At 38.6% G+C, this 27,029-nt stretch overlaps 1 protein-coding gene across 1 annotated transcript in view; it reads right to left on the reverse strand.

Annotated features, from left to right (window-relative positions):
* Positions 1 to 15,691: 15,691 nt before the first annotated feature.
* LOC115752403 (protein PHYLLO, chloroplastic) overlaps positions 15,692 to 27,029 on the reverse strand; it is a 32,142-nt gene continuing 20,804 nt past the window's right edge. Inside the window, exons 29-30 of the transcript XR_007198446.1 lie at positions 19,895 to 19,898; positions 15,692 to 15,705 (exon numbers count right to left, since the gene is read on the reverse strand). The gene's annotated coding sequence lies outside the window, so the exon portion shown is untranslated. The remainder of the gene's footprint in view (positions 15,706 to 19,894; positions 19,899 to 27,029) is intronic.

The raw sequence follows: 27,029 nt of genomic DNA on the forward strand, positions 1-27,029 counted from the left end.
GTCCTTGCATGCTTCTCTCTGTCATTGGGTTTGCATTGCTTGTATGCACATATTCGTTCTGCTGCGTGAATTTTATGATTGGTTTTTGGCAATGTCACGTTCCTTAGGAATCCTTTTGAACATGCGATATCCTTGGCTTGATGGTATGTGTTTTCATAACGCGCCTGGGCATGGATATGTTGTCAAGTACATATCAGCTGGCTTAAGCAAATATATACAGTTGTTCCAGCACTTCTTGTTTGAAACCAAAACAGTTGAAGCTCTCTGCTTTTTAATCAGTCATTTTGTTTCCTCCAAGTCAAGTCTAAATAAGTGAAGCTCCCTGGCTTTAGCCGGCCAAATTTTGTATCATCAAGCAAAGTGTAATCAATGGCATTCAGGGGACCAAGTTCTCTTCCAGTTGGACTAAATCCCTGAAGATATCTGAGAAAGATCAAGCATTCGCGATATGACTAATCTTCTCTATCTTTGCTTATTTCGAACTGGTTCGCGGACTTGATTTGGTGAGAAATGGGCATCGCAAAGAAGAAACTGACTTTGGGCAGGATAGTTTTCTAGTCCTTTCCAAACATCATCAATCTATACCTTTTGGCTTTTGGAAGATCAAGAGATTATTAGGATTCGGCGCACAACCACAACGAAATAGATGATTAAAACGAGAAAGAGAAATCGGGATATAAGATTTATCCTGGTTCACCCTTAAAATAGGGCTACATTCAGCAGATGACTACATTATAATTGACACCTCCCACCTCTTGGTTACAATTTCAAGTAAGAGCTTAATCTCGTGCTTCTTATGGATGGGGAATATGAATCCTACTCTTGCTTTTCAATTCGGGTAATGGATATGGGAGGAATCAAGTTTAGTTGGCAACAGACTGGCTTTCTCGATGTAAATGATGACGTGAGAATCATCATTTCCACCATATTGAGTAATTTCATAGCCGCGCAAATACGTGGCTCTTAATTAAGGTGATAGTCGGATAGATTTTAGTCATAAATTTTTTGTATTGGTGCCAATTTCATCCTAAACCTTTTGCATTTATGCCAATTAATTCAATACAAAGGTTTATGACTGAATTGATATCAATAAAAGGTTTATGACTGAATTGACATAAATGCAAAAAGACTGAATTGGCACCGGAAAAAAGGTTTAGAGCTGAATTTGTACAAATGCAATAGATTTATGATTTTTTTGACACTTTTCCCCTGTGGGGGTGAGCATGGTTTCAATATAGAATCGAGAATCGAAAAACCGGACTTGTGGGAACGGATCCGATTTCGGGTTCAATGGTAGGTTTCGGGTCTCAAAAATTGGAGAACCGGTTTCAACGGATAGGTTCTAGGTTTCGGGTGGAATCGGTTCCGATGGGTAAGTTGCGGATGGACCCCGGAACTTCTCACCCCTAGTGTGTAGATAAAAATTCTGTATGGCTACAATACCAATGAGTTGCATTTTTCCTTCTTTAGAAGAAACACGTGTATGGTTACTCAAGGGCCAGATTGAACGAATCATGAAAATATAGCAAGTAATTAATGCTGGGATTCACTGGTTAGGTAAGCTAATATACCTCGATTACCATATCTAACGGGATTTTCCAATGACCAAGGCCTTTATAAATCTAAAGATCCTGCATGCGACACTTGAACCGCTTTTGCAATTCAAGCAGGGAGGCTAAGATGGAGAAACTTACTTCTTCCAAGCTTGTTTTCTGCGTCATGCTCTCAGCTCTTGCACTTGGTACGTCCCTCAGAATCTCTTATCCAACCTATCTACATTTCGAGCGATTCTATCGTCTACGGAATTGCTAGATTCCCGCGAACTCTTTTCAGGTGTTCTACATATCGATGGTCCGGCGATGCTGGTGGTCGAGGCGAGAGGCGATTTCCGGTGTCCGCGCATGATCAACTGCAGCCAAGTGTGCCAAGGCTTTCCTTTCCGCTGTGTGGACGGGAAGTGCGTCTGCGGCGAAGACTTCCCGCCACCTAATCCGCCAAGCAGCAAGCTCTAGCTAAGCTAGTCCCAGTAATCTGATGGAATAACGGTTCAGATGATGTGATCTGCCGAGAATAAATTGTGTCCTTAAATTATGTTCATAAATTCAACTTTGTCTCAATTTGATCACTCCACCTTGGTGAAGTGCTTCCAAATTAATTGATGCCGGGGTCCTTAATTTTTCCTTTTAGAAATAAGAGGTATATATATTAATTTAAAAATAAATGAAAATGCTTGGTTAGGCTCCTTGTTATATACTACGAGAGAAATATTTTATTTTTTCGGACATGCTCTCTCGCCCGCACACGCCTAAAATAAAAAATAAAAATGCGAGTACACTAAGACTAGTATACTAAAATCTACATTAGAGATGCAGCGCGTCATTTAATAAGGAGATCATATTCAATACCTAATAACAGTTTTTCCATTTCAAGAAAATTTTACACTTACTATTTATACGCTCGAAAAGTTTCTAAAAAACTCTCGGTTTCAATCTTTCGGTATTCATTAAAGTCGCTCTATTTAACTCTTGACCATGGCACTGTCGTCATGTGGCGGAGTCGGTAGTTTACACTTCCAACGACACTTGCTTTTGATTGTATTTCAAGTTGTTTTTCACGAAAGATGTTGAAGAAAGATATAACCTTTTGAATAGAGTCGCGGCAATGGAGATGGCGGCGAAGCAGCGGGGAGAGAAAGAGCCAGATAGGGGATTGAAGTTGTTTTCGGTGGTGGACGACTCGCACATTTGTTAAAGATCTATCCGAAGGATGAGTATAATTTGGTGGTGTATTCATGTTTATAATTATACCACGTGCTTTTTCTCGAATTATCATGTGAGACCCGTGTGATCCAACGGTACATGTGAATTAGGCTCACTAAACGATGTATAATCAATAATCTAGTGTGGTATGCTCGAGCAAGAGAGAGACACTGAGAGATTGAATGGATGACACTGTGAATTACTACTGATCATAAGATCTTATTTCAATCTTGTGCTGGATGTGCGTACATTGATCATCTCATCAAGCCCAGTGGAGGATCACCCGGGCAAAAACATCTGTTGATGGGGACGGGACATTGGCAATTTGCTGGATCAGGACAATCTTGAACAGTGTTGCAATGGTGCCAACGAACCACATGTCGCGCTTCCACCCTCAGCTCCAAGCCTTTCATTGAGCAACATTTTTCACGGTTAAGTTAACAGTAAACTCACACACATTCACTAATTCATGCAACAAACACAATAATTAGACCCGTCAAATGGGTGGATCGAATTAGATTTGGGTCGGATCATAAATAGTCTGGTCAAAATAGATATATTTAACCCGACCCATTTAGTACAATGCAAATCTAGTGACTAGATCAATATTTTTAAAGCACTTTCATATTTGATCAAATCTAGGAAGACTCATACTCAAATTGAGATGAGAGTACAGAGAGAGCGAGTGTGAGATCAAGTGAGGGCGAGAGAAAATGAAGAGAGAATTATATAGGATTGCAAACTCATTTACGACCCAGTTAACACTCTTGTTATGTTAAAACTTATTTATGCCCTATTTATTGAATATCATAACTAACATAAGCCGTATAGCAACTCAACCCAACTTATATGTTTTTTTTTGGGAGGTCAAAACAACATATGCGGGTTAAGAAATGAATTTATGACCCATTTTGAATAGTATAATGATAACATATGAGAGAGAGATATACCACATGCAAATATGAGAAGCGCAAGTTGCACAATACAATTTGAGCAAAACTTTAAGAACTTACGTTACTTTTATATCTGTTTGCCCAGCACCAAAGGAAGGAAATCTTATAGGATGGAAGTTTTGGTAGGGCAGCCAATGACATCACTAACAAATGAAATGCATCTACATGTTGAATTGACCCATGATTATGTCTTTGCATTGTTTCTATAGCCAATTTCAGATTTTTTCTGTATTGCAGATTACAGTGTAGTCAGACAAAAGGCCCACAGATCGCAATTCGTTTGAAAAAAAATTTACAATCGAGTCGTAGGGATAAGTACACTATCAATGCCATAGCTTCTGTACGACATTTATTTAAGTGCTATAATTTTCAAAATGTTCACTTAAGTGCTATAACTTTCAAAAATCGTTCACTTAAGAGATCAAGAGAGAGATACCGAATGCGAACACGAGAAGAACGAGCAGAACAATAGACTTCGAGGAAAACTTCTCAATCGCTCTCTGCTGATGGCAACCTGCAGGGCGCGATATGACTCTCTGCTATTATCTCTCTCTTTTCTATGCCCAGACGTTGTATCCGGATGTGGTGTTGGGTGTCTCACGATTTGAGTTATATATAGGGTAAAGCTCCATCGCTGCAATACCCATAAAATGAACATCAGAAGGGATTTCATAATGGTAATTAAAGATCATTGCTTGTGAAAAGTTACTTAATAGTCATCGCCATTTAAGTCTTTTCATATCAGAATTTTCAATCTTTGTCGAGTTATCACTCTTCTTAGTAACCTAAGTTGCCTTGCCAATATGATACGACTAAATGCACAGTTTGCAAATTGATCGATCTTTGCAAAGGTCGTAACCAAATTCATCTTATAGGCGGTCAACTTTAAGTTAGACTATTTATCAAAATTCTACGAGATACGACTCGTGGATAAGTAGACCGTGGTGTCATAACTTGTGTACGATGTTCACTTGAGTTCCATAACTTTCAAAAATCGTTTACTTGAGTGTCATAACTTTCAAAAAATAATTCACTTGAGTGCTACGTCAACTTTTCCGACGTGCCACGTCAGCTTTTTCGGCGTGCCGCATCAGCTTTCCGACGTGCCACATCAATGATGGCATTCAAGTGAACGATTTTTAAAAGTTATGGCACTTAAGTGAACGTTTTGAAAGTTATGACATTCAAGTGAATGCAGTGCAAAAGTTATGGCATTGATAGTGTACTTATCCCTACGACTCGATTGTAAATTTTTTTTCAAATGAATTGCGATTCGTGGGCCTTTTGTATGACTACACTGTAATCTGCGACATAGAAAAATATCTGAAATTGGCTATAAAAACGATGCAAAGACATAATCATGGATCAATTCAACATGTAGATGCATTTCATTTGTTGGTGATGTCATTGGCTGCCCTACTAAAATTTCCATCCTATAAGATTTTCTTCCTTTGGTGCTGGCCAAACAGATATAAAAGTAATGGAAGATGGAAGTTCTTAATTGAAAGAAATCCTTCCCGATGTTATTTTTTTGGGAAATTCAATGGTGGAGATCCAGCCAAGCATTGACATATTATTTTTGGGCACTTAGACAAAAATTAATTTACTTGTCAAGAAAACCAGAGCCAAGTGAGAAGGAAAATTAGTAAATGTTTTTAGAAACATTTTATATAAAAAGGATTTTAAGATCTCTTGAAAGGGGTAACCTCTGTTTAGCCGCTGTGGTCTTGGCAAAAGTGCGTAAGTCCGTTGGTCGATAAGGCTGGTATCTTTGAGGAACCGATCAAGTATTGACAAACCTTATTTATATAAAATGAATCTTTTAAGGCGAACTAATTCTTCTTCTTCAAGTTCAATATATGAGGTTTCTCGGGTTGAAAGACCTTTGCATACAGAAGAAATTACTATTGAAGATTTTAATAAATCAATTAAAAATTGAAAATTTCCAAAAGTTCGTTATGACCAAATTTATGAGCAATCCTCTTTTCGTAAGATTTTTAAATCTTCTGATTATATTATTACTACAGAGGAACATGACATTCCTCTTTCTTCTTCTTGTTCTTTGATTCCGCTTTTGAATAAAGAAACTATTAAAAAACATGCTCAGAAGTATAATTATCTTCATTTTGGAATGGTACAAATTGGAATAAAACCACTTCTAAAAGGAGGATTAAATACTTCTACTCTTTTGGTTTTGAGAGATTCTAGGCTATTACGATATGAGGATTCCACACTCGCAATTATAGAGACCTCTCTCTGTAATGGACCTATTCATTTTGATTGCTATCCGAATTTTTCTGTTTCTCTAAGAGACAAAAATATTTTGAAATCCCTTGTTTTCCAAATCAAAACTCATAATTATGCGATAGATGACGGATCAATCCCTCTTTCCCTCATCTATAAAATTCATTAGAAAGCGATGTCTTTTGATTTTGATGTTCATTCTCTAAATTCTGCTTCGAAAGGGGAAACCCTTCTTTTGACAACAGACATTAAAAAATCAAATTGCATAGTTCCAAAATCAATCAGTTGGAATGACGTTGTTTTGCCCGAGCAATGGGAAATTGAAAATCCAATACCCCGGCCTATTGTTCATAACGACATTCCAACCAATATCATCCAACATCCCAAAGGTAGGGTAACTATCCAATTCCCTCGGCGATCTTTTGATTTCTCACCCCATATTTCTTCTAGACCTTTTTTTCTACGTCTTCATCTCAAAGGTCAGTAGACCTTCACCCAAATTTGCCTCCTGTTATCACCATCCGGTAAGCAATCAAGGCAATTCCCTTTCTCAAGCACAAGGACGGACAACTCCTAGTGCTCCTCCTTTTAACTCAAATTTAAATTTAAGTGGTCTCGATACTAGCTCAGGAATTTCTAGACCTGTTTATCAGCAATAGGATCCAGGATCTCCTGACCCTACTCCTCAAATGAATGAGGATCGAGAATGTTATGCTTTAGAAAAAGAATTTGTGCCGGATCGTATCATTTTGAACAAAGAATTTAATTCTGAGGCCAATACTGAAATCAGAAAATGGTTTTTTGATAAATTTAAAGGACAAACCAAACGAATCAAAGTGAGTTCCCAGGTCAACTGGGAGAGCATATGTTTTTCTTTGATTGGTTTGAGCATTGTTTTCTGAAACAAAAAGAAATTTTTAATTTTAATAAAGTTTTTAAATGGCAACTGGATGATGGTCAAGTGATTGAATCTAATCATCCTCCTTGGAGAAAAATCAAAATTGATTTCTATGACCAAGTAATTCCTACCGCACCTTTTAAAAAGCCTTCCCATGAAGCAGACAAGGAATTTAAAGCGGAAAAAGAATTTAAAAAGATCATTGAACAAAATAATTTTGCAAATCAACATATTCATACAATAGGAGAACAATTGAATAGGATTGAATCAACTCTCGGTTCGACATCCTCTTCATACTCTACTCCTATTCAGCAAATTTCAACTCCTTCCACTTCTTCTAAATTAAAACAACCTCTTTTTAAAAATTTTGAAATGCCCAAAAAATTCAGCAAATAATTTTATGAGGCACTCCAGCAAAAAAAGAGAAAGACTTTTAAGAAAGAAAGAAAGGAAACAACCACTTTTGATTACCCCTAAAGAACAACCAATTTTGAAGACTCCAAAGGTTGAAAAACTTTTAACCATTTCTACTCCAAAAGAAATTGCGATTTTAGATTCTGATCAAGTTTCTATTCCTGATACTCCTTAAATTGTTGTTCTTGATTCCGAAGATACTCCTCGGATCAACAAGATATCTTGGAAAGAACCCCAAAAACTTTATTATTCACGCGCCACTCCTCCCGACCTCGTCAAGGAAGAATCCACTCACGGGGTCCAGAACAAATATTCTGCCGACGCGATTTGTGAATGGAATATTGATGACATTTTTGAAACAAATTTAATTCAAATTTTGAATCAAATGGTTATGTTAGCCACGACTTACAAAACCATTCTTGATACTATTGATCAGCAGATAGCCTTTATGATAATAGCTGGGTTTTCTGGCACCTTGAAAGGCTGGTGGGATAATTATCTCACTGAGGACCAAAGAAACCAAATTCTCAATGCGGTCAAGATTGATGAAAACGGTTAGACTGTATTTGATGATGAAGAACAAATGGTCCAAGATGATGTTTCTTCTTTAATTTATTCCATTTCTCAACATTTTATTGGCATCTTGGACCATTTGATGATAAAGTAGAAACAGCATCTTGGACCATGATATCCTGTTGATCCGAGGAGTATCTTCGGAATCAAGAACAACAATTTAAGGAGTATCAGGAATAGAAACTTGACCAGAATCTAAAATCCCAATTTCTTTTGGAGTAGAAATGGTTAAAAGTTTTTCAACCTTTGGAGTCTTCAAAACTGGTTGTTCTTTAGGGGTAATCAAAAGTGGTTGTTTTCTTTCTTTCTCTCTTAAAAGTCTTTCTCTTTTTTGCTGGAGTGCCTCATAAAATTCTTTGCTGAATTTTTTGGGCATGTCAAAATTTTTAAAAAGAGGTTGTTTTAATTTAGAAGAAGTGGAAGGAGTTGAAATTTGCTGAATAGGAGTAGAGTATGAAGAGGATGTCGAACCGAGAGTTGATTCAATCCTATTCAATTGTTCTCCTATTGTATGAATATGTTGATTTGCAAAATTGTTTTGTTCAATGATCTTTTTAAATTCTTTTTCTGCTTTAAATTCCTTGTCCGCTTCATGGGAAGGCTTTTTAAAAGGTGCAGCAGGAATTACTTGGTCACGTAAATCAATTTTGATTTTTCTCAAAGGGGGATGATTAGATTCAATCACTTGACCATCATCCAGTTGCCATTTAAAAACTTTATTAAAATTAAAAATTTCTTTTTGTTCCAGAAAATAATGCTCAAACCAATCAAAGAAAAACATATGCTCTCCCAGTTGACCTGGGAACTCACTTTGATTCGTTTGGTTTGTCCTTTAAATTTATCAAAAAACCATTTTCTGATTTCAGTGTTGGCCTCGGAATTAAATTCTTTGTTCAAAATGATACGATCTAGCACAAATTCTTTTTCTAAAGCATAACATTCTGGATCCTCATTCATTTGAGGAGGAGTAGGGTCAGGAGATCCTAGATCCTATTGCTGATAAATAGGTCCAGAAATTCCTGAGCTAGTATCGAGACCACTTAAATTTAAATTTGAGTTAAAAGGAGGAGCACTAGGAGTTGTTTGTCCTTGTGCTTGAGAAAGGGAATTGCCTTGACTGCTTACCGGATGGTGATAACAGGAGGCAAATTTGGGTGAAGGTCTACTGACCTTCGAGATGAAGACGTAGAAAAAAAGGTCTAGAAGAAATATGGGGTGAGAAATCAAAAGATCGCCGAGGGAATTGGATAGTTACCCTACCTTCGGGATGTTGGATGATATTGGTTGGAATGTCGTTATGAACAATAGGCAGGGGTATTGGATTTTCAATTTCCCATTGCTCGGGCAAAACAACGTCATTCCAAGCGATTGATTTTGGAACTATGCAATTTGATTTTTTAATGTCTGTTGTCAAAAGAAGGGTTTCCCCTTTCGAAGCGGAATTTAGAGAATGAACATCAAAATCAGAAGACATCGCTTTCTAATGAATTTTATAGATGAGGGAAAGAGGGATTGATCCGTCATCTATCGCATAATTATGAGTATTGATTTGGAAAACAAGGGATTTCAAAATATTTTTGTCTCTTAGAGAAACAGAAAAATTCGGATAGCAATCAAAATGAATAGGTCCATTACGGAGAGAGGTCTCTATAATTGCGAGTGTGGAATCCTCATATCGTAATAGCCTAGAATCTCTCAAAACCAAAAGAGTAGAAGTATTTAATCCTCCTTTTAGAAGTGGTTTTATTCCAATTTGTACCATTCCAAAATGAAGATAATTATACTTCTGAGCATGTTTTTTAATAGATTCTTTATTCAAAAGCGGAATCAAAGAACAAGAAGAAGAAAGAGAAATGTCATGTTCCTCTGTAGCAATAATATAATCAGAAGATTTAAAAATCTCACGAAAAAAGGATTGCTCATAAATTTGGTCATAACGAACTTTTGGCATTTTTCAATTTTTAATTGATTTATTAAAATCTTCAATAGTAATTTCTTCCGTATGCAAAGGTCTTTCAACCCGAGAAACCTCGGATATTGAACTTGAAGAAGAAGAATTAGTTCACCTTAAAAGATTCATTTTATATAAATAAGGTTTGTCAATACTTGATCGGTTCCTCAAAGATACCAGCCTTGCCGACCAACGGACTTACGCACTTTTGCCGGGACCACAACGGCTAAACAGAGGTTACCCCTTTCAAGAAATCTTAAAATCCTTTTTATATAAAATGTTTCTAAAAACATTTACTAATTTTCCTTCTCACTTGGCTCTGGTTTTCTTGACAAGTAAATTAATTTTTGTCTAAGTGCCCAAAAATAATATGTCAATGCTTGGCTGGATCTCCACCATTGAATTTCCCAAAAAAATAACATCGGGAAGGGTTTCTTTCAATTAAGAACTTCCATCTTCCATTACTTTTATATCTGTTTTTTTTTTTTTTTTTGGTCATTACTTTTATATCTGTTTGGCCAGCACCAAAGGAAGAAAATCTTATAGGATGGAAATTTTAGTAGGGCAGCCAATGACATCACCAACAAATGAAATGCATCTACATGTTGAATTGACCCATGATTATGTCTTTGCATCGTTTTTATAGCCAATTTCAGATATTTTTCTATGTCACAGATTACAGTGTAGTCATACAAAAGGCCCCCGGATCGCAATTCATTTGAAAAATTTTTTTGAGTCGAGTCGTAGGGATAAGTACATTATCAACGCCATAACTTTTGTACCGCATTCACTTGAGTGCCATAACTTTCAAAACATTCACTTAAGTACCATAACTTTTAAAAATCGTTCACTTGAATGCCATCATTGATGTGGCACGTCGGAAAGCCGACGTGGCACACCGGAAAGCCGACGTGGCACGTCGGAAAAGTTGACGTAGCACTCAAGTGAACTATTTTTTGAAAGTTATGGCACTCAAGTAAACGATTTTTGAAAGTTATGTAACTCAAGTGAACATCGTACACAAGTTATGGCACCACAGGTATTTATCCACGAGTCGTATCTTGTAGAATTTTGATAAACAGTCTAACTTAAAGTTGACCGCCTATAAGATGAATTTGGTTATGACCTTTGCAAAGATCGATCAATTTTCGAAGTGCTCATTTAGTCGTATGATATTGGCGAGGCAACTTAGGTTACTAAGAAGAGTGATAACTCGACAAAGATTGAAAATTCTGATATGAAAAGACTTAAATGGCGATGACTATTAAGTAACTTTTCACAAGCAATGACCTTTATCTTGCTCGTTTCGACATTCTCTCTCGCGCACATGCACCTCCAAAAGAAAAGTGCGACGGTTGATACATTAGAAAATTGATTTATAGAAATTGAAAAGATTGATTATTTAGTGAATGCATTTATATGTAGTAAAACTGAGTCTAGGTAGTTAAATCCGGCACTATTGACAAAATCGATATATTTAGTTATGTGGTAGACTGTAAGAAAGAATTACTTGAAATTAGTATGTTATATCCAACATCCAATATTAGTTTGCCGTGTAATTTTACGCGCTAATTTTGTCGACTCCTATTTTATTTTTTGGTAAAGAATTGATGTGCTGTTCGACTCTTTCTATTATGTATCAAGTTTTCCAAAACGAGGGTTTCTTACATGTATCCATGCATATATTAGTTGATATAATTGTTGCCTTCGTACGACTACTTTGTTGCAATTTATGACGTAAAAATATCTGAAGTTGGGTAAATGTAAATGGAGGGAAACTGATGCCCTACGATCTTGATTTAACAATTTCTTCCCACCAATCGACCTTGCTAAAAAACATACAAAGACGCAAGCATGAGTTAGTAGAATTCTATATGTTCATGCACTTAATGTGAGATTTGGTGGGAACATTAAGCTTTTAAATTAGTTGGCAGTGATATTATAAAATTTCACATGGTATTAGAATAAAAGGTCCCGAGTTCAAATCTTTCCAGGTCTTATTTGGCTCCCCAATTAAAAATATCCGCGTTTAGTACTAGGCAAAAATACCGAACTAAGCGTGAGAGGGTGAGTTATAATACTTAAGTATTAAACCACGTATTCATCTAAAAACTTAAGCTTTTAGAACAATAGGCAGTGATATCACAAAATCACACATTGTATTTGCTAGTGAACTCATTTATTAACCTACCAAAACTTTGGTCCTAAATAAGATTTTATTCCAATTTCGATGTTGGACGAATCAAACAGAAAATAGTTGACTTCGACGTTTACGGAAGGTTAATTATTGGGGGTATTAATTACCATTATGAAATCCCTTCTGAAGTTCATTTATGGGTATTGCAGCAATGGAGCTTTAGCCTATATATAACTCAAATTGTGAGACACCCAACATCACATCCGGATACAACGTCTGGGCATAGAAAAGAGAGAGATAATAGCAGAGAGTCATATCGCGCGCTGCAGATTTCCATCAGCAGAGATCGATGGAGAAGTTTTCCTTGAAGTCTATTGTTCTGCTTGTCCTTCTCGTGTTCGCATTCGGTATCTCTCTCTCTCTTGATCTCTCAATTGATCGATGGATCGATCGAAGTTTCTGTGAATGTTCACTGTGAAGAGATTATTGATTGGCAGGTCGGGAGACGAGTGTGGAAGCAAGAAGTGTGAGTCATCCCTGCAAAACTGTGCAAGATTGTGGAGATCCAAGGTATTGCAAGTGTCCTACGCCCCTCAACGTCTGTTTCTGCCTTTATCCTCCCGCGGGCGTTAGGGGAGGCAACAAAGAGGAACCGAATGAAACACATGGTTCCCTGATCTGATGATGTACACAAACACAGCACAAGTTTGAAATAAAATCTCATGACAAGTTATCCATGGCGTCATGCCGTTCGATCTGAACGGCAGTTTTGTTATTGCATGCAATGTCGGGGAACTCCCTTGTCTTCCAAAAGCCCACACAACTTAGATGAGTTCGATGCTAAGTATCGGCCAAAGTGCGATACTCGGGATTCACAGCTGGAATGTGACTTAATGGTTTGCTTCTTACTATGCGAATAAATGGAAGAACTGACTAGGAAAAACACAAGACCGTGTTAGGAGAAATGCCATCATCGACGCTGTCGACATTGTTCTCATCAGGCAGAAAAAGTAGGACAATAGCATAGCAAACAGAAAGCGAAGCAAATATAATCTAACTCACTGTATGAACTACGAAGGCTATGCCAAATGGCCGGCGAAAGTGACGTATACTAAATTGCAAAATCAACTATTAATAGTGTAGTATCTCAGAAGGGGTGCCATCAAGGCGGTCCAACATGGCAATGGGCTCTCTAGTGAGGTTGAAATTACCCCCGATGTCGTCTCCTGTAATGATCACATCATTCACATATATAAAAATAAAATACGCCTCGAAGGGTGCAATAGTTCCATCAATGACGAAATAATAATGCTTTATCACGAGGACAACCATAGCCAGGAGGAGATTGCATATGCACTTCCTCGGTAAGTAGTGAACAAGCGTGATGGGAGGGGGCTCTCAATTAAGATTATTCTACAAAACATAGTGAATTCTTTGGATTTTGCGAGAGAGAGGTATCTAGAAATTGCTCTCACCCATACTTATTACAGGGATCATTGAGATGTGTGTGGGGTGGCCGTTTAGATTTTAACTCGGGAAACCAATATATTGTATGGATGATAATTCAGTCCTTAACCTTTAATTTGGCTTGTCTAGTCTTAAATCTTTTAACGATTTGCTAATGTAGTCTTTCCGGCCAATTTTGGCCGGCAATTGTGATGTCGAAATTGATCGTCCTACGTGGCATGGAGCTAATGTGGATAATCTTTTGTAATTTTTTTTGAATTTTTATTATTTTTTCGTTTTTTTCCCTTCTTCCTTTACGAGTCCCCATGGTTGGTGACCGACCACAGGCGAAGGTTGGGCCGACGAGGTTCAACCTTGCTGGCCTCTACCCTTGCTAGATCATTGCAAGGGTCGACCTAGCTAGTCTTGCCTATGGCCAATGGAGGAAGAAAGAAGAAAAAGGAAAAAAAAAAAAATTAAAACTTCATAAAAGTTTTAAAAAAAATTGCCGAAATTGTCAATGTCAGCGTCACTCATACCACGAAGGTCTGATTGGCATTTATGTCGGTGATTACGTTCCGAATTGACTGGAAGAACTACATTATTAAAAGGTTTAAGACTGAATTGATATCCACAGGAAAGATTTAAGACTTTTTTCGGTAATCTCACTTACCTTTTATTAACTTGCCTCTAGTCTAACTTGCAAGGAAAGCTCGTGATTCGTGACTTACTACTATTCCGTAAGTTGTTGCGTTTGATTCGGCAATGAAATCATTCATTGCCCTAGTAGAACTTTTAACCTGAATAAGATTTTATTCCCCCTCGATGTCGAGCGAATGAAGCAGGAAACGATTGTGTTCGCGTTTATTGTGGAAGATCAAAGAATTGTGCTGTCACCATATTCCATAAATCATATCTGAAGTTGTTGCACGAAATCCTCTCGATGCTTAAACCAATAGAAATCTCGTGGTGAAAGGCAAAGGACCCAACAAACAGAGTAAACCAGAAGAGTCTTGCGTGTTGCAGGATTCCATCGGCAAAGAGCGATGGAGAAGTTCTGTTCAAAGTCTACTGTTCTACTTCTCCTCCTCATATTTGCATTGGGTATATCTCTCTCCCGATCGAAGTTTCAGTGAATGTTGATGATGAAAAGAACTGTGAATTTGCCAGGTTGGGAGACGAGGGTTGAAGCACGAAATGTTGTTCATGGGTGCAAAGCTGTTCAGGATTGCGGAGATCCAGCGTACTGCAAGTGTCCTCCGGAGCTCCAGATATGTGTCTGCAAATTTCCTCCAATGGGTGTTGTGAGAGCCGACAAGAGGAGCCAAATGGAAGCTACGACGAGCCCATGATTCGATACACGCAAACGCAGCACAAGCTCGAAATAAAAATCTTAAGATGAGTGATTTCGCATTCTCATGCAATTCAATGAGTAATTGAATTTTCCACACCTCCTCTTTATGCGTTGTGTATGCTCACCAAATTGTATTGTCCAATAGATTTACTTCGGGAAAAGATACTAAAAATGCTTTACACTCACTTCAGTTTTAAAACTTTTTGAATGATCATTTGAGTGATACATAACGAAAAAAAATGACCACTTAAATATCTTCGGCTGTCATTTTCCAGCAAAGAGTCTTACTTGACTTTTTGAATGAGCCGATTGGGAGTCGAAGACAACGACGTTTGAAGAAATTGATTCTCTCTCTTCCCAAAATTTTCTTTTTCTCTGTTCTTCTTCAACCTCTTGTTTTCTTCGCCATAGCCATGGCTAAAACTAGGACACCCGCAAGCTTCAACAGACGGATTTGCCCACCGACGAACGAACGGCTTCCTGAGAAAGAGACGAGCTCCACGGTCATTATCGTCGAAAGAAGCGATGGGCATATCTATTCAAATGCTTTTAGCCTAAGTGATTTGGGAAAATACAAATGGCCTTCGGTAAAAAAATCATTTGAATTGCAAATTTGGTTTAAATAATGTTTGGCAAAAGAAAAAAAAAATTGCAAAGGGATTTTAGTTCCATATTTCTTTTATTTACTTCTTTTTCATTTCTTCTTTTATTTCGAAAAAAATCAAAGCCCTTCATCGGCCGGCGAAGAACTCAAGCCTCCAACAAGCTAGATTTGGTGCCGACGGCTATAGGCCTAGGCCGCCTAGGGTCCAGCGAACCCCGTTGACCAAGGCTTGGGCCTACGCTACCGGGCGTCTCTTGCCGGTTCTTCGCCGATCACCCCGAAGACGAAGATGAAATGCAACAATCTAGGATTTCACTTTTAAAAAAGGGTAAAAATAAAATTTTAGTAAAGCTAGGGGGGCAAAATAGGTAACTCACTAATTTTCATGAATGGGGCCTTCAGGGTTTCCAAGGTTGGCATTTAGCCAGATGCCCTTTTAAAATGCTTACCAAACACTCCAGTATTTTTCTAAGAGACTTTAGAAACCCAAAGTCCCTTAGGAAAGCTTTAACCAAATACACCCTAAGTAGGCAAGCATGGCGAAGAAGACTGATTCGGGCCATTCAAAAACATTGAAAATGACTTGAGTTTTGCCTCTATTCACTAATTTGGGAAAAATGAATGGTTGAAATGACATGGTTTCGTACTATATTTGTTGACTTCACTTTGTCGATGAGCCACGACGGTAGTTTTTTGGCAACTCAAATTAGCAAGACATGAAAGTGATCACTTTTTTACCTAAGTGATATTGAAGTGATCGAAAAAAAAGTTATCGCACTAGAACGAGTCTTGTAAGAAAGTTTTCACAATTACAATATCTTTTTCTCTATTTACTCCCAAACAAAGTTGCTATCATTTAATCACAAGCCGCTAAAAACCTTATGACAATAATCCCAAGATCACGATAGTTAGAATTTAGAAATACAATAGTGATTTAAAGAAATTTGTGCACCCGATTTGGAATTTATCGTTCTTGATGCGGAATAGTGACAATCTAAAACTCTAGTACTTCTCTTATATCGTCCTTTGTATCTCTAGCTTAATGAGATAGCCTCTCATGACGCAAATCCGTGTGCGTTCCTTATATAAGGTTGTTTAGAAGTCCATCGGGTTAGAGCGAGAGACTTGAGTGATATTTGTAGAGTTTTCACCTGAACCCTCTCATTACGGGTTAGGCTCGGCTTGGCCCACACAATGTCAAGCCCATACTATCTTGGTTAAGAATCTTTATATCTTACCTTATTAGATCAATTTCATAAACGATAAATTAATCCTATAAAATGGTAAATTACAATCTCAATTAATATAAACCCACATTATAAAAACTCTTACATTATGCCCCCCTCACCATTAGTGTCAATGAAATTAGTCCGTTTTAAAGTGGATGGTGTTGTAAATGGATGGATACTTGATTACATAATATCGGATGCAAGTCAGAAACTATTATAACATTACTCACTTGTTTTCTGTGTAATAGTAAATATCTAAAACAAGCTTTAGATTCGACGGAAGAGTCACTTTGTTTGATAAAAAATCTAGTTCCTTGAAAAATTATTTTCAGACTTTCCAGCGTTTGGATGGCATATCTTAACCAAACCTTTTGCATGTACACATCGAGCACTTGTACGGTCTGGGGAGGCTTACTTGTCTTATAGTTTAGCATATCTGTTTTTGGTTTCATTGATGGGAAATTAGTTGATCGACGGAAAACATTTGCTTTGGATTGCAAAAAAGTTTGGATCGGGAAAAATGACTTTTCCTTCTAGCAAGAAGGAAATTATTGTTCCTGATTTCTTGTTCCACATCCAAGTGAGAAGAACAGGTCCCTTTATGTCTATTTGTGCTTACCTTATTCAAAACATTAAATTTTGTTAAAAAAAAAAAAGTAATCTTCACGGGTTCAAAATTGCAAATTAATGTTTTCCAAAAATTCTAAAATTTTGTAACTCTTCCTATTAAATATATTCTTCGAGTTTGTTTATTATTATTTCTCAATATTACCATAATGTTGTTGATTACTACAACTACTTTCTGCAAATTTCATGGAAAGCATTTTCAAGGAAAATGTTTAGCGATCATTTACTTAGGGAGAGTGCTTTCTTTCTTGCAAGTTGTTTCTCTCATTCTAAGCTTGTTGTTTTCGGTCCATGGAAAACATTTTAGACATAAAGGCCGTGGGTTTTACAGCCAATCTTCTTCCAATGTGGTAAGCACGTGTCAATCCTATCCATGGATGGATTCTGTTTCCTGGGGAAGTCATTCGGTCCGATAGCTGTCGACCAAAACTTTACCGGCAGAAAGAAGGTTTTATTCCCCTAACGTCTTGCGCAAACTAATAAGGCAATAAAGATCGATATTCATGTTTATGGAAGGTCAATTATCATGTATACCATAGATATGCCAATTTTTGTGAATATCTATACTAGACCCAACGTAACACAACCTCAAACCAGAAGCAAACGACAGAGACTAGCGATGGAGAAGCTTTGTCCCAAGTCCATCCTACTGCTCGTGCTTCTGATCTCTGCATCCGGTCCTCTCTCTCTCTCTCTCTCCCTCCCTCTCTCTCGTTGATGTTTTTAGGGTTAGAGAAGAAATTTTTGGTAATTGGCAGGTTGGGAGATGAGTGCTGAAGCACGATTTCATCTTGACGTAACCTGCAAAACTGTCGAAGATTGTGGAGACGAGAGATATTGTATGTGCGACCAGGGCTTATGCAGTTGCTGCTACCAGTGGGGGTGTGCTCACGGGAGGAATCGACCCAAACTTGTGGTTCCCTGATGCGGGATAACCCCAAATAAAACTCGTCTCTTTTACTGATTAATTTTACAGTGATGTGCATTCAACAAAATGCTCTGGCAATGCATCTAAGTTATCCGATCTAACGTGTTGCTTTCGTGATCCGTTTACCCAAAAAGCTCGTGCTTACCCTCGGCATCGGCTCGTGGTTCGGGTTGCCCATTAGTTCGTCTTTGAAAGATAGGCTAGGTTGAAACCCCGTGCAGTGCACCGGATATCATGAGATGAAGGGGAAAAATGTTACGAGTATCTCCAAATGGAAAGCGAATAGAAAGAATACAAACCCTTTCACGATCAAACTTATTTTCATCCTTAGCGTAAAAAAACGTAGCGTTACAAGCCAATTTATTGGTACGCTTTTGGGTTGTAGATTGAAACGTAGATTGGATATGAACATCAAGAGATGCAGATGATGCAACTAGTTAGCACCTAACTTAAGGCACCAAGAACAATCAAATTGGAAGTGAATGGATTGGCCTGTACATGCTTCATTGCTAAGCAACAGACGCAACATAAGCTAACCTGAAATCTTTGTCCGAACACTACAGCCACATTCCTATGAATGCAATTTCACCAAACAGAAAAGCTTTGGTCCACGTCTATCGATTGGGATTTTGCTTCTGATCTTCGCATAAGGTCTCGGGGCGATCCCAGCCAGAGATTTGAATTAGGGTTTGTTGTTAACGTTAACGAGAGTCGTCAGATGAAATTATCCTGAACAAACCTCGGTCTTATCTTATTATCTCATGGGATATGATAAGTTAGAAGCTTTCCGATTTTTTTTAGTGATTCAACCCTTGGAACTTCTGTCATTAGGCAAGTGTCAATATCCACTTATAAAGTGTTGCGCATCGAAATCCTTCGACATGGCTTTCTTGGTTATGGGTTCCGGGCCCAAAATGACTATAGCCCAAAAGGGGTTGCTAACGCGAGAATCTTTTATCGAACTTAATCCGTTCGTTTTCCGAAAAGGAGTTCTAGGTCAGTTTTGGACAGAGAGTGTTAAATGCAATAAATGTCTTTATTAACACAAAATGCGTGTTACGGACTCTTAATAACTTCGACAACCCAACACGTACAATAGTCGAGGCGTGCAGCAAGCTTCGACACGACTCTGAAATTAAATCAGCAGGGTCGAACAGAAATGTAGGACACAATGCTGGAATTCAATCAACATCACTGGACGAGGGATTTTAGGATACAATACCGGAATTGAATCGACGGTCTTGGACGAGATGGTTGAAGGGTGCAACACCGGAATTGAATCGACGGCACCGAACCTAGTGAGCGGACATCGGAATCTAATCGACGACACCCGACTTTAGATATGAACTTGTCGGAATTGAATCGACGACGGGAATCTGGAAAGCTATAGCTAGACTAGGCTAAAGGCTTAAGAGCTTAGTTGAAAAGATAAGTGTTTTTGTGTGTGTGTTGTTTGTTGTTACTACGAGGTATTTATAGGCAGACTCTTTGGTAACCGTCAAGCGGTTTCTTCCTTTGGCCTCACGCTTTATCCTTTTCCATAAGCCACGTGGATGACGGTTTCCCAGTCTTCGCGCCTTTTCTTTTTACATCGTGGAGATTACCGCCAATCTTTTAGTAACCGCCTTGATCGTGGCTCTCCTCCGCGCGCTTTTCTTGTTCCGGAAGGAAATGGCGCCAGAATTTATCCCGACACGTGGCACCTTTTTGATCGGTACGTGCCTTGTCTCGGTGTTCTTCCCCGTAGTTGATCGTTGCCCCCTCACGTGCTTGTCACGAGCCTTTTTGGATTTTTTTTTTTAGGTGTCAACATAAAGAAATTACAACTCGACATGAATAAGATAAACTAAAAGAACATTCAATATGAAATATATGTTCGACCAAAAAAAAAATGAAATATATGTTAAAGCGAGAAAAAAGTATATGTTAGAAAACTCTCTTAATTATATGAGAACCGAAGTTAGAAAACTCCACCTAGAAGAAGAGCCTGTGATATTTCAGTCAAATTATGGGGTTAAGTTTTACAATAACAACAATCATAGTTAACCAACTTAAAGGTGGCCCCCAAGTTGTAATTTAGTTGGACTAAATGATGGATTGCTATGAAACGTGAAATTTATCAACCGGCTATAAATACTAAAATTTAGACCTAAATACATCAACGAGCTCGAAATTATAATTAGATGAAAACGCAGAAAGTAAAATTCAACAACAATTTCGTAAATATGCAACTGAATAAGATATAAAAAAAGGTCACGCTTTTTCCACTTCCATTATGGCTAAAACACTCCCCTATCACAATGTTTTGACAATATTAGCCTTTGTAGGTCTCACATTTTTAAAGCGGTTTCTTTTTGGGCACGGGGTGGTCTATTTATTTTCTTCTCTCTTTTTTGGCGGGTCCTACTTTCCTTCTTCTCATTGTCCCTTTCTACTCCCTCTTTCCATTAATGCTTGGACATACCGCCAATGGCGTCATTGTCGTGGCACTCCTCTGCCGTATTTGTTTGAAGGCTTGGCAACAATGCTGGGGCTCCTAGGCTTTGGTCTCTTCATCTTGGCCTGTTCCTACTGGAAACTCTCCAGGCAATTCGAACAACATCCAAAGAGACGGAAAAAACAGAGGCGGAGCAAAGATGAGTGACGGAAAGGGCACAACAAGGCTGTGAATGTATATAAAGACATGATAGAGGTTATGATGACTAGGGGCAAGATACTTTCCTCGCCACGGTTGTGTAGTAGAGGCCCTTCTCTTAGTGATTCTCAAGGCAACAGTAATGGCGATGGTCAGAGCTTCGATGCAAAGGATGAGAAGGAAGACAATTTCTACAAGAACAAGGAGCTTAATAAAATTAACTAGGATGATGGCGATTACTATGTTAGCAGACATGTTGTTCATGGTCATAATTAAGAGATGAAGATGCAAGCCTTCCGACCTTCAGCCCGCGAGGACAACAAGCTTCGGCCGGAAGCCTCTCTAGCCGAGGAACCCTCCGGCTACTCGTTCCATCCATAATAAGCCAAAACCGAAACTGAAATCGAAGCCAAAAGCTTGAGGATTGGAATTGAGATCTGACCGATCCTCTTCGAGTCGCGTTCTTGGCGAGGAAGATGAGGGAGGTCGAGGAGAGAGGCGAGGTATAGAAGATGTTTGATATTGAGGTCGATCAGTATATCGATGGAAGCAATCAAGCTTGCACTCGCAATAAACGCTTGGAATTGATGATGTGAATGATGATTCTGAACTTCATTTTGTGGAGATTCCCTGACTGAGAAATTCTAGGGCTTTTGTGTTATTTTTCTGTTCATATCAATCAGGTACCACTAAGGATAAAACCCTGATTAGAATTGACAAGTAATAGAGAGAGAGAGAGAGAGAGAGAGAGAGAGAGAGAGAGAGAGAGAGAGAGAGAGAGAGAGAGAGAGAGGAGTATAGGAGAAGGGGAGAAGACAAAATAGAGAAGAGAAAGAATAAAACAAATGGAACCCGCAGGTCAAACAAAAATGAAAAATACTGTCGTAGAATGGCAACCAAAGGCCGCCAAAAAGGTGGACCCACAAAGGCTAAGATTGTCAAAATACCGTGATAAGGGAGTGTTTCAGCCGCAACAAGAGTGCAAAAGCGCGACCCGACAAAAAACATGTGCAGAGTAAGTATTGATACTTATTATTTAATAAGACTGATCACTAAAAAGCTATATTTCAATCCAGCTAATAAGAATAATCAGAATATGAAAAAAAAGAAAAAACAATACTATGTTGGCATGCTCTCAATTTAGGGCATTCTAAGATCATAAAAACATAATCAAGAAAAAAAAAATCAATGTTTTATGTACTGCTGATACCATATTGTAAGAAATTACTGGGTTATATTACAATAATGGGAAGAAAAGCGCCATGTTTGGTTCAGCATTTGAAAGGGGCTTTGGGGCTCCAAAGTCCTTTGGCCAAATAAATCGAGCCTAGCCTGTGGCCGATCGCCGGTCACCGCCATGGCCTACGATAGGCAGAGAAGAAGTTAACGAAGGAAGAAGGAAAAAAGAGAAAAAAAATTTAAAAATAAAATAATTAAAAATGAATATTAATTTTTTATTCAAAAAAATAAAAAATAATTTAAAAATCGAATATTTACAAAGGCTATTTTTTGCCAAACGGCATTTACGTCAAAGTTATTTTCCAATGTATTTTTAAAATACACTTTACCAAACATTATTTACATTTTGAAAATCCCCTTTGAGCCAAATGTATTTACATTTTGCTAAGGACATTTCCTCAAAGCTGAACTAAACAGGCTCATAGTCCTGTGCCTGGTACGGGAAGTGGGCTAGCTTTCGTTGTAAGACGTGGGGACGTGAGGAGAAAATTGAGTTCGATAGAGGAAAGCATAACCCTTGAAGCAACACTATGGGCAGGCTGAGGAATAAGATTTGTAACACAGAAATCAATTCGTATTGACCTGGAAATTCCTCAACTCTCAACCAACTACGTCAACCCGGGAGTTTAAAAGTAACTTTTCATTGGAATGTCATGATGTGATTGGGATTTGAGTACGAGGCCCGAGAGAATTCAAGACGATCGTTTCGTTACTTGGTAGGCGTCTGCTCAAAATCGCCTGCCTTGAGGTTGACATCGTTGTCCTTTCGGATCTTAGATGATCACCGCCCAACATGAAACATCCCGAGCTTAACTTTTGGATACTTGAAAATAGATATAAGATGAGGATGAGTGTTTGATTTGAATTCGAAGTACCTCTAAGCTTTCTAATTTTGGAGGGCAAAAAATTTGGAAAGAACGAGTGGCTGCTGTTCCAGATTAGATGCGATCACGTCTAGATTCTCCGATACAAAGCGATGTATCCACTCTTGGAAGAGAATGGAAGTGGTTGTCTATGATAAAAGCAATGAAGGACAGTCAAAGGCTTCCTTGACTTCATTTTTTCCCCATTGACAATGCTTAGTCGATTAGAAACTACTTAAGCTGACATAATTCACTTAATCGAAATCAGTTTTTGAGTGACTATGAGAATAACAGCATATTATGGGCCATAAATTGTTAAAAGAGTGGACCCCATAATAATTTTTAATTAATTGTCCATTATTTTTATAACCCAAAACAGACGGTTAGTCTTATAGTCACCCAAAAACTATTATATAATCAATTTTCAAAGTAAAAATTATTTGGTGACAATATTGATATAACCATGCCTCATACCACCATGGATTTGGAGTCACCCAAGACTTCGCGACTACCACAAGTTCTCTATTTGTTGTTGGAAAATATCGTCGAGAATGAGAAAAAATGGAATCAACGATAACACTCTTTCAAGATTTATTTGCTTCACAATATTGCCAATGATTTTCAGCAAATATCCTCGGGATATAAAAAAGTCTCGATGAGAATTAGGGATGAACGATTTCAGGTTTCTTATAGGTTCCACCTAGAACCTAAAACCTATCCGTCGAACAGGTTCCTCATTTTTTGGAATCTGAAACCTACCCGTCATACCATGAAACCTCGAACTTACCATGTCACAGGTTTTAGGGTCGGTTCCAAGATGCCCGAGAACCTATCAATTTCTTTTATTTTTCCATTTTTAGTTTAGCAAAATGAAAGTGAACAGTACAACATTTAAGAGAAAGTAGAGGTGAGTGGTTTTAGGTTCCATACAAATTACATTTAGCACCCGAAACCAATTCATTGGAACATGTTTCTCTTTTTTTGGAACCTGAAATCTAAAAATTTGTTTGGCTCTAAATTATATACTCATCATCCGATGCCATAAAACATTGTAGGATCGTGCAAAAACATATACCAAGAAAAATATAAAAAATTATTTTAGGATCTAGGATCCAAGTTCCAGGTTCTAGGTAGTGGAACCTAGAACCTACCCGTTGAAACATGTTCCTCAATTTTAGAAACTTGGAACATGCCCTACATACCTTGGAACCTGGAATCGGACTAGATTCTACGGGTTCCGGTTCCAAGTTCTCGATTCTATCATGGAACCATGCTCACCCATAGTGAGAACAGCATATATGATATTTCTCCGGAATCTTTCAAGGGAAACAATTTAGAGAAAATGTTATATTTCTTTTAGAAAACGAAAAAATGGAAGTAGTAGTTTTGAAAGCTCAATATATAATAGGCAAAGAAACACAACTTTCCATGTCGACACAACTCTTTGTATTCGAAGAATAGTTAATTTAGACATACCCCTTCGTGTCCGAAGAGTTGTTAATTCGGACATACCCCTTCGTGTCCATAGAACTGTTATGTCCGAAAAGTTGCAACCATTAGACATAATTAACTAATTAAAATTAAAAAATAAATTTAGATTTATTAACTGCAACTCCTATGTGAACAGTCAAACCGTTTCGTTAAGACTCAATGGTTTATTTTTATTGTAATTTCCAAAAAATAAAATAAAATAAAATGATTGTTGATCGTGCAAAGGACGCCCACTAATTGCATACCCGCACGCAGGTATAGTGGAGCCTAGCTCACTTGCCCATTTCTTTATTTGAAAGATTATAATAATCATCTAACTAATAAAATGACTTGTACTCTTCTTTTCATCTTATGTGAGATTGGAAAAATGGCACTTTTGTTTGTTTTACAAATAAACTTCAACATTTGATTCATGAGGAGAGAAAGTGTGTGTTTAAGTTTGGCTTTAGGTTTTTTCTCATTTTTAAGATATTGTTTGATAACTATAGAAGAAGCTTAATTATTCGGTTTTATAAAAATACCTCCCAAGCGGCATATAACACGCGAATGAGGTGTGTTGATCAAGTTGTCATGTCACGACACACACTTTCTAGCAATAATGTTAGTAATATCAAGACGTGTCCACAAAATTGATATGCTAAGCATTATGAGATATTGTAAGGAGACCTTTAAATAAGTGGATTAAGTACCCCACGAATCATAATCTGTCGCGTCACTTAATATGTTACTTTCACAAATCAGCGTCAATTTTATGTACATAATAATCCTCTACTTGATCGAAACAAGAACTGAGTATAAATAAATGAACTACTTAAAGCCCTACTAATCTATTGATGCTGAGAAGTGTTGTACATTCCAAGAAGGAAAATGCTTCCCCGATAGTCTAGCAGTCTTGTCGGTTATTTCTGATCATAAATTCACACATCATCACGCATATTTTATGTTTTACATAAAGTACTCATTAATTGAAATATTGTGAGGTCGGATATAATGATAATCTTGTCAGACTGTCAAGCCATCGATTTCCTTCTAAGAAATTGTAAAGAAATGAAAATTACAATGGACCGCGATCTCCGCTTCAGCAAGTACGTGAGCATGCACGCATGGCTTTATCCGGTGTTTTTTTTTTTTTTTTTTTGCCTGATATGTTCTGTACAAGCGTCGACGAGACGAGAGAGGCTCAACTGGGCGGGAGAGTTCTTGTACACCGCTGCCATTCCACACTCTCGATGATATCCATGTCGACTGTCGAATCCGGAGGTGCGTGTTCACGCTAAACAGTGTATTGATCCAGCCATTCCGGGCTTCTCTCTTCGTCGCCGCAGCCGCTGCGCGTCAGAGGAACAAGGCAGAGGAGGAAGGGCAAGCAGGACAGGCCGCAACACAGCCAACACGCCCACACCAGACTGGGCGGAAGGAAAGAGCTCACCAGCCCGAAGAAGGCGACCAGGATGGACCCCACTCCAAAATGCTCCAGCGCGGTCGCGATCCGAGGGCAGACTCCACGCAACAGCATGCCGTTCCACGTCGCGGCGAACCCGACCGAGAGCGCGAGTGCAGTGGCGCCGGCTTGCAGGTGGGTCAACCCCTGGTGCTTGTTGAAGAGGAGCCCTGTGGTCATGGGCACGGCGAACCCCATCACCACCTTCCCCAGCTCCTGGCTCCGAAAAAGTACCGCTATCGGGTGAACCGGGTAGGGCTGGGATGGGGCAAATGTTCCGGCAGGAGAGTTTGCCGCGGGGGTTGCGCTTCTGGTTCCCCACGTGTTCTTTATGTCAAATGTGCGTGTGGCTCGACCATTCATCTGCAGCGAGGCATCAACCGCGATGGAGATGGAATCACCCACCGCCTGACCGGGTGTGGACCTAGCACCACCGTGTGAAGCGGAGGCGGCGGTAGGGTTTGAGATCTGATTCTCGCATGATGATGTAAGCAATGGGATAAGGGAAGCGAAGCTGCGGAAGACTGAGATGAGCTGCGAGGAAGCCGCCAAAGTCCAGCTATGACCGGCCATTTCTCGTTCGGTCGAGTAGCTCTGCACGATCACGGCCATGGAATGACTTGACAAGGAGAGATCTAATCGTTCCAATCGGTCGGAGACGATGGTGCAGCAGATACCAGGAGGCTTTGGTTGGGAAGAGGAGGACCCTGTCGAGGAACAATCCTTCAAGAGACACAACATGAATATGAGAGATAGGAAGATGGTCGTCTCGGACTGGAAAGTAGTGAAACGAGGTTCCGATTGGTGCTGCTTTTATAAAACGGAAGCACTTGGGAACTTCGTAGGCCATGAGAAATTGGTCAAGTGAAACCTAACGAGCGGTTTGAGCCGAATTTCTTTTTCGTAAGACCACAAGAACTGCCAGTAGCTTAAACACCCCCTCTCTCTTTTATCTTGCTTCCTAACCCTATCATCATTTATCTAACCAATAATGAATAAGATTTCTTCTTATGGGCAATTGCTTTTACACCGATGGTATATAAAATAGGAAAATTCCAAATATTTTCTCAAACAAGAAACCGAAGTAGACATTATTTCAAATGAGAGCATGAAGTGGTCATGTCGGTCTCGGAAAATGGTCTAATCTCATTGGCTGGTCAATGGCATTTTCGTCATTTACTTTTTTGTTCATTTTTCTGTTATTCTTCTTTCCTTTTCGCAGTGTCCGATCTCGGGCGATGGG

Source organism: Rhodamnia argentea, chromosome 5 (assembly GCF_020921035.1).
Source record: "Rhodamnia argentea isolate NSW1041297 chromosome 5, ASM2092103v1, whole genome shotgun sequence".
Lineage (NCBI taxonomy): Eukaryota > Viridiplantae > Streptophyta > Magnoliopsida > Myrtales > Myrtaceae > Rhodamnia > Rhodamnia argentea.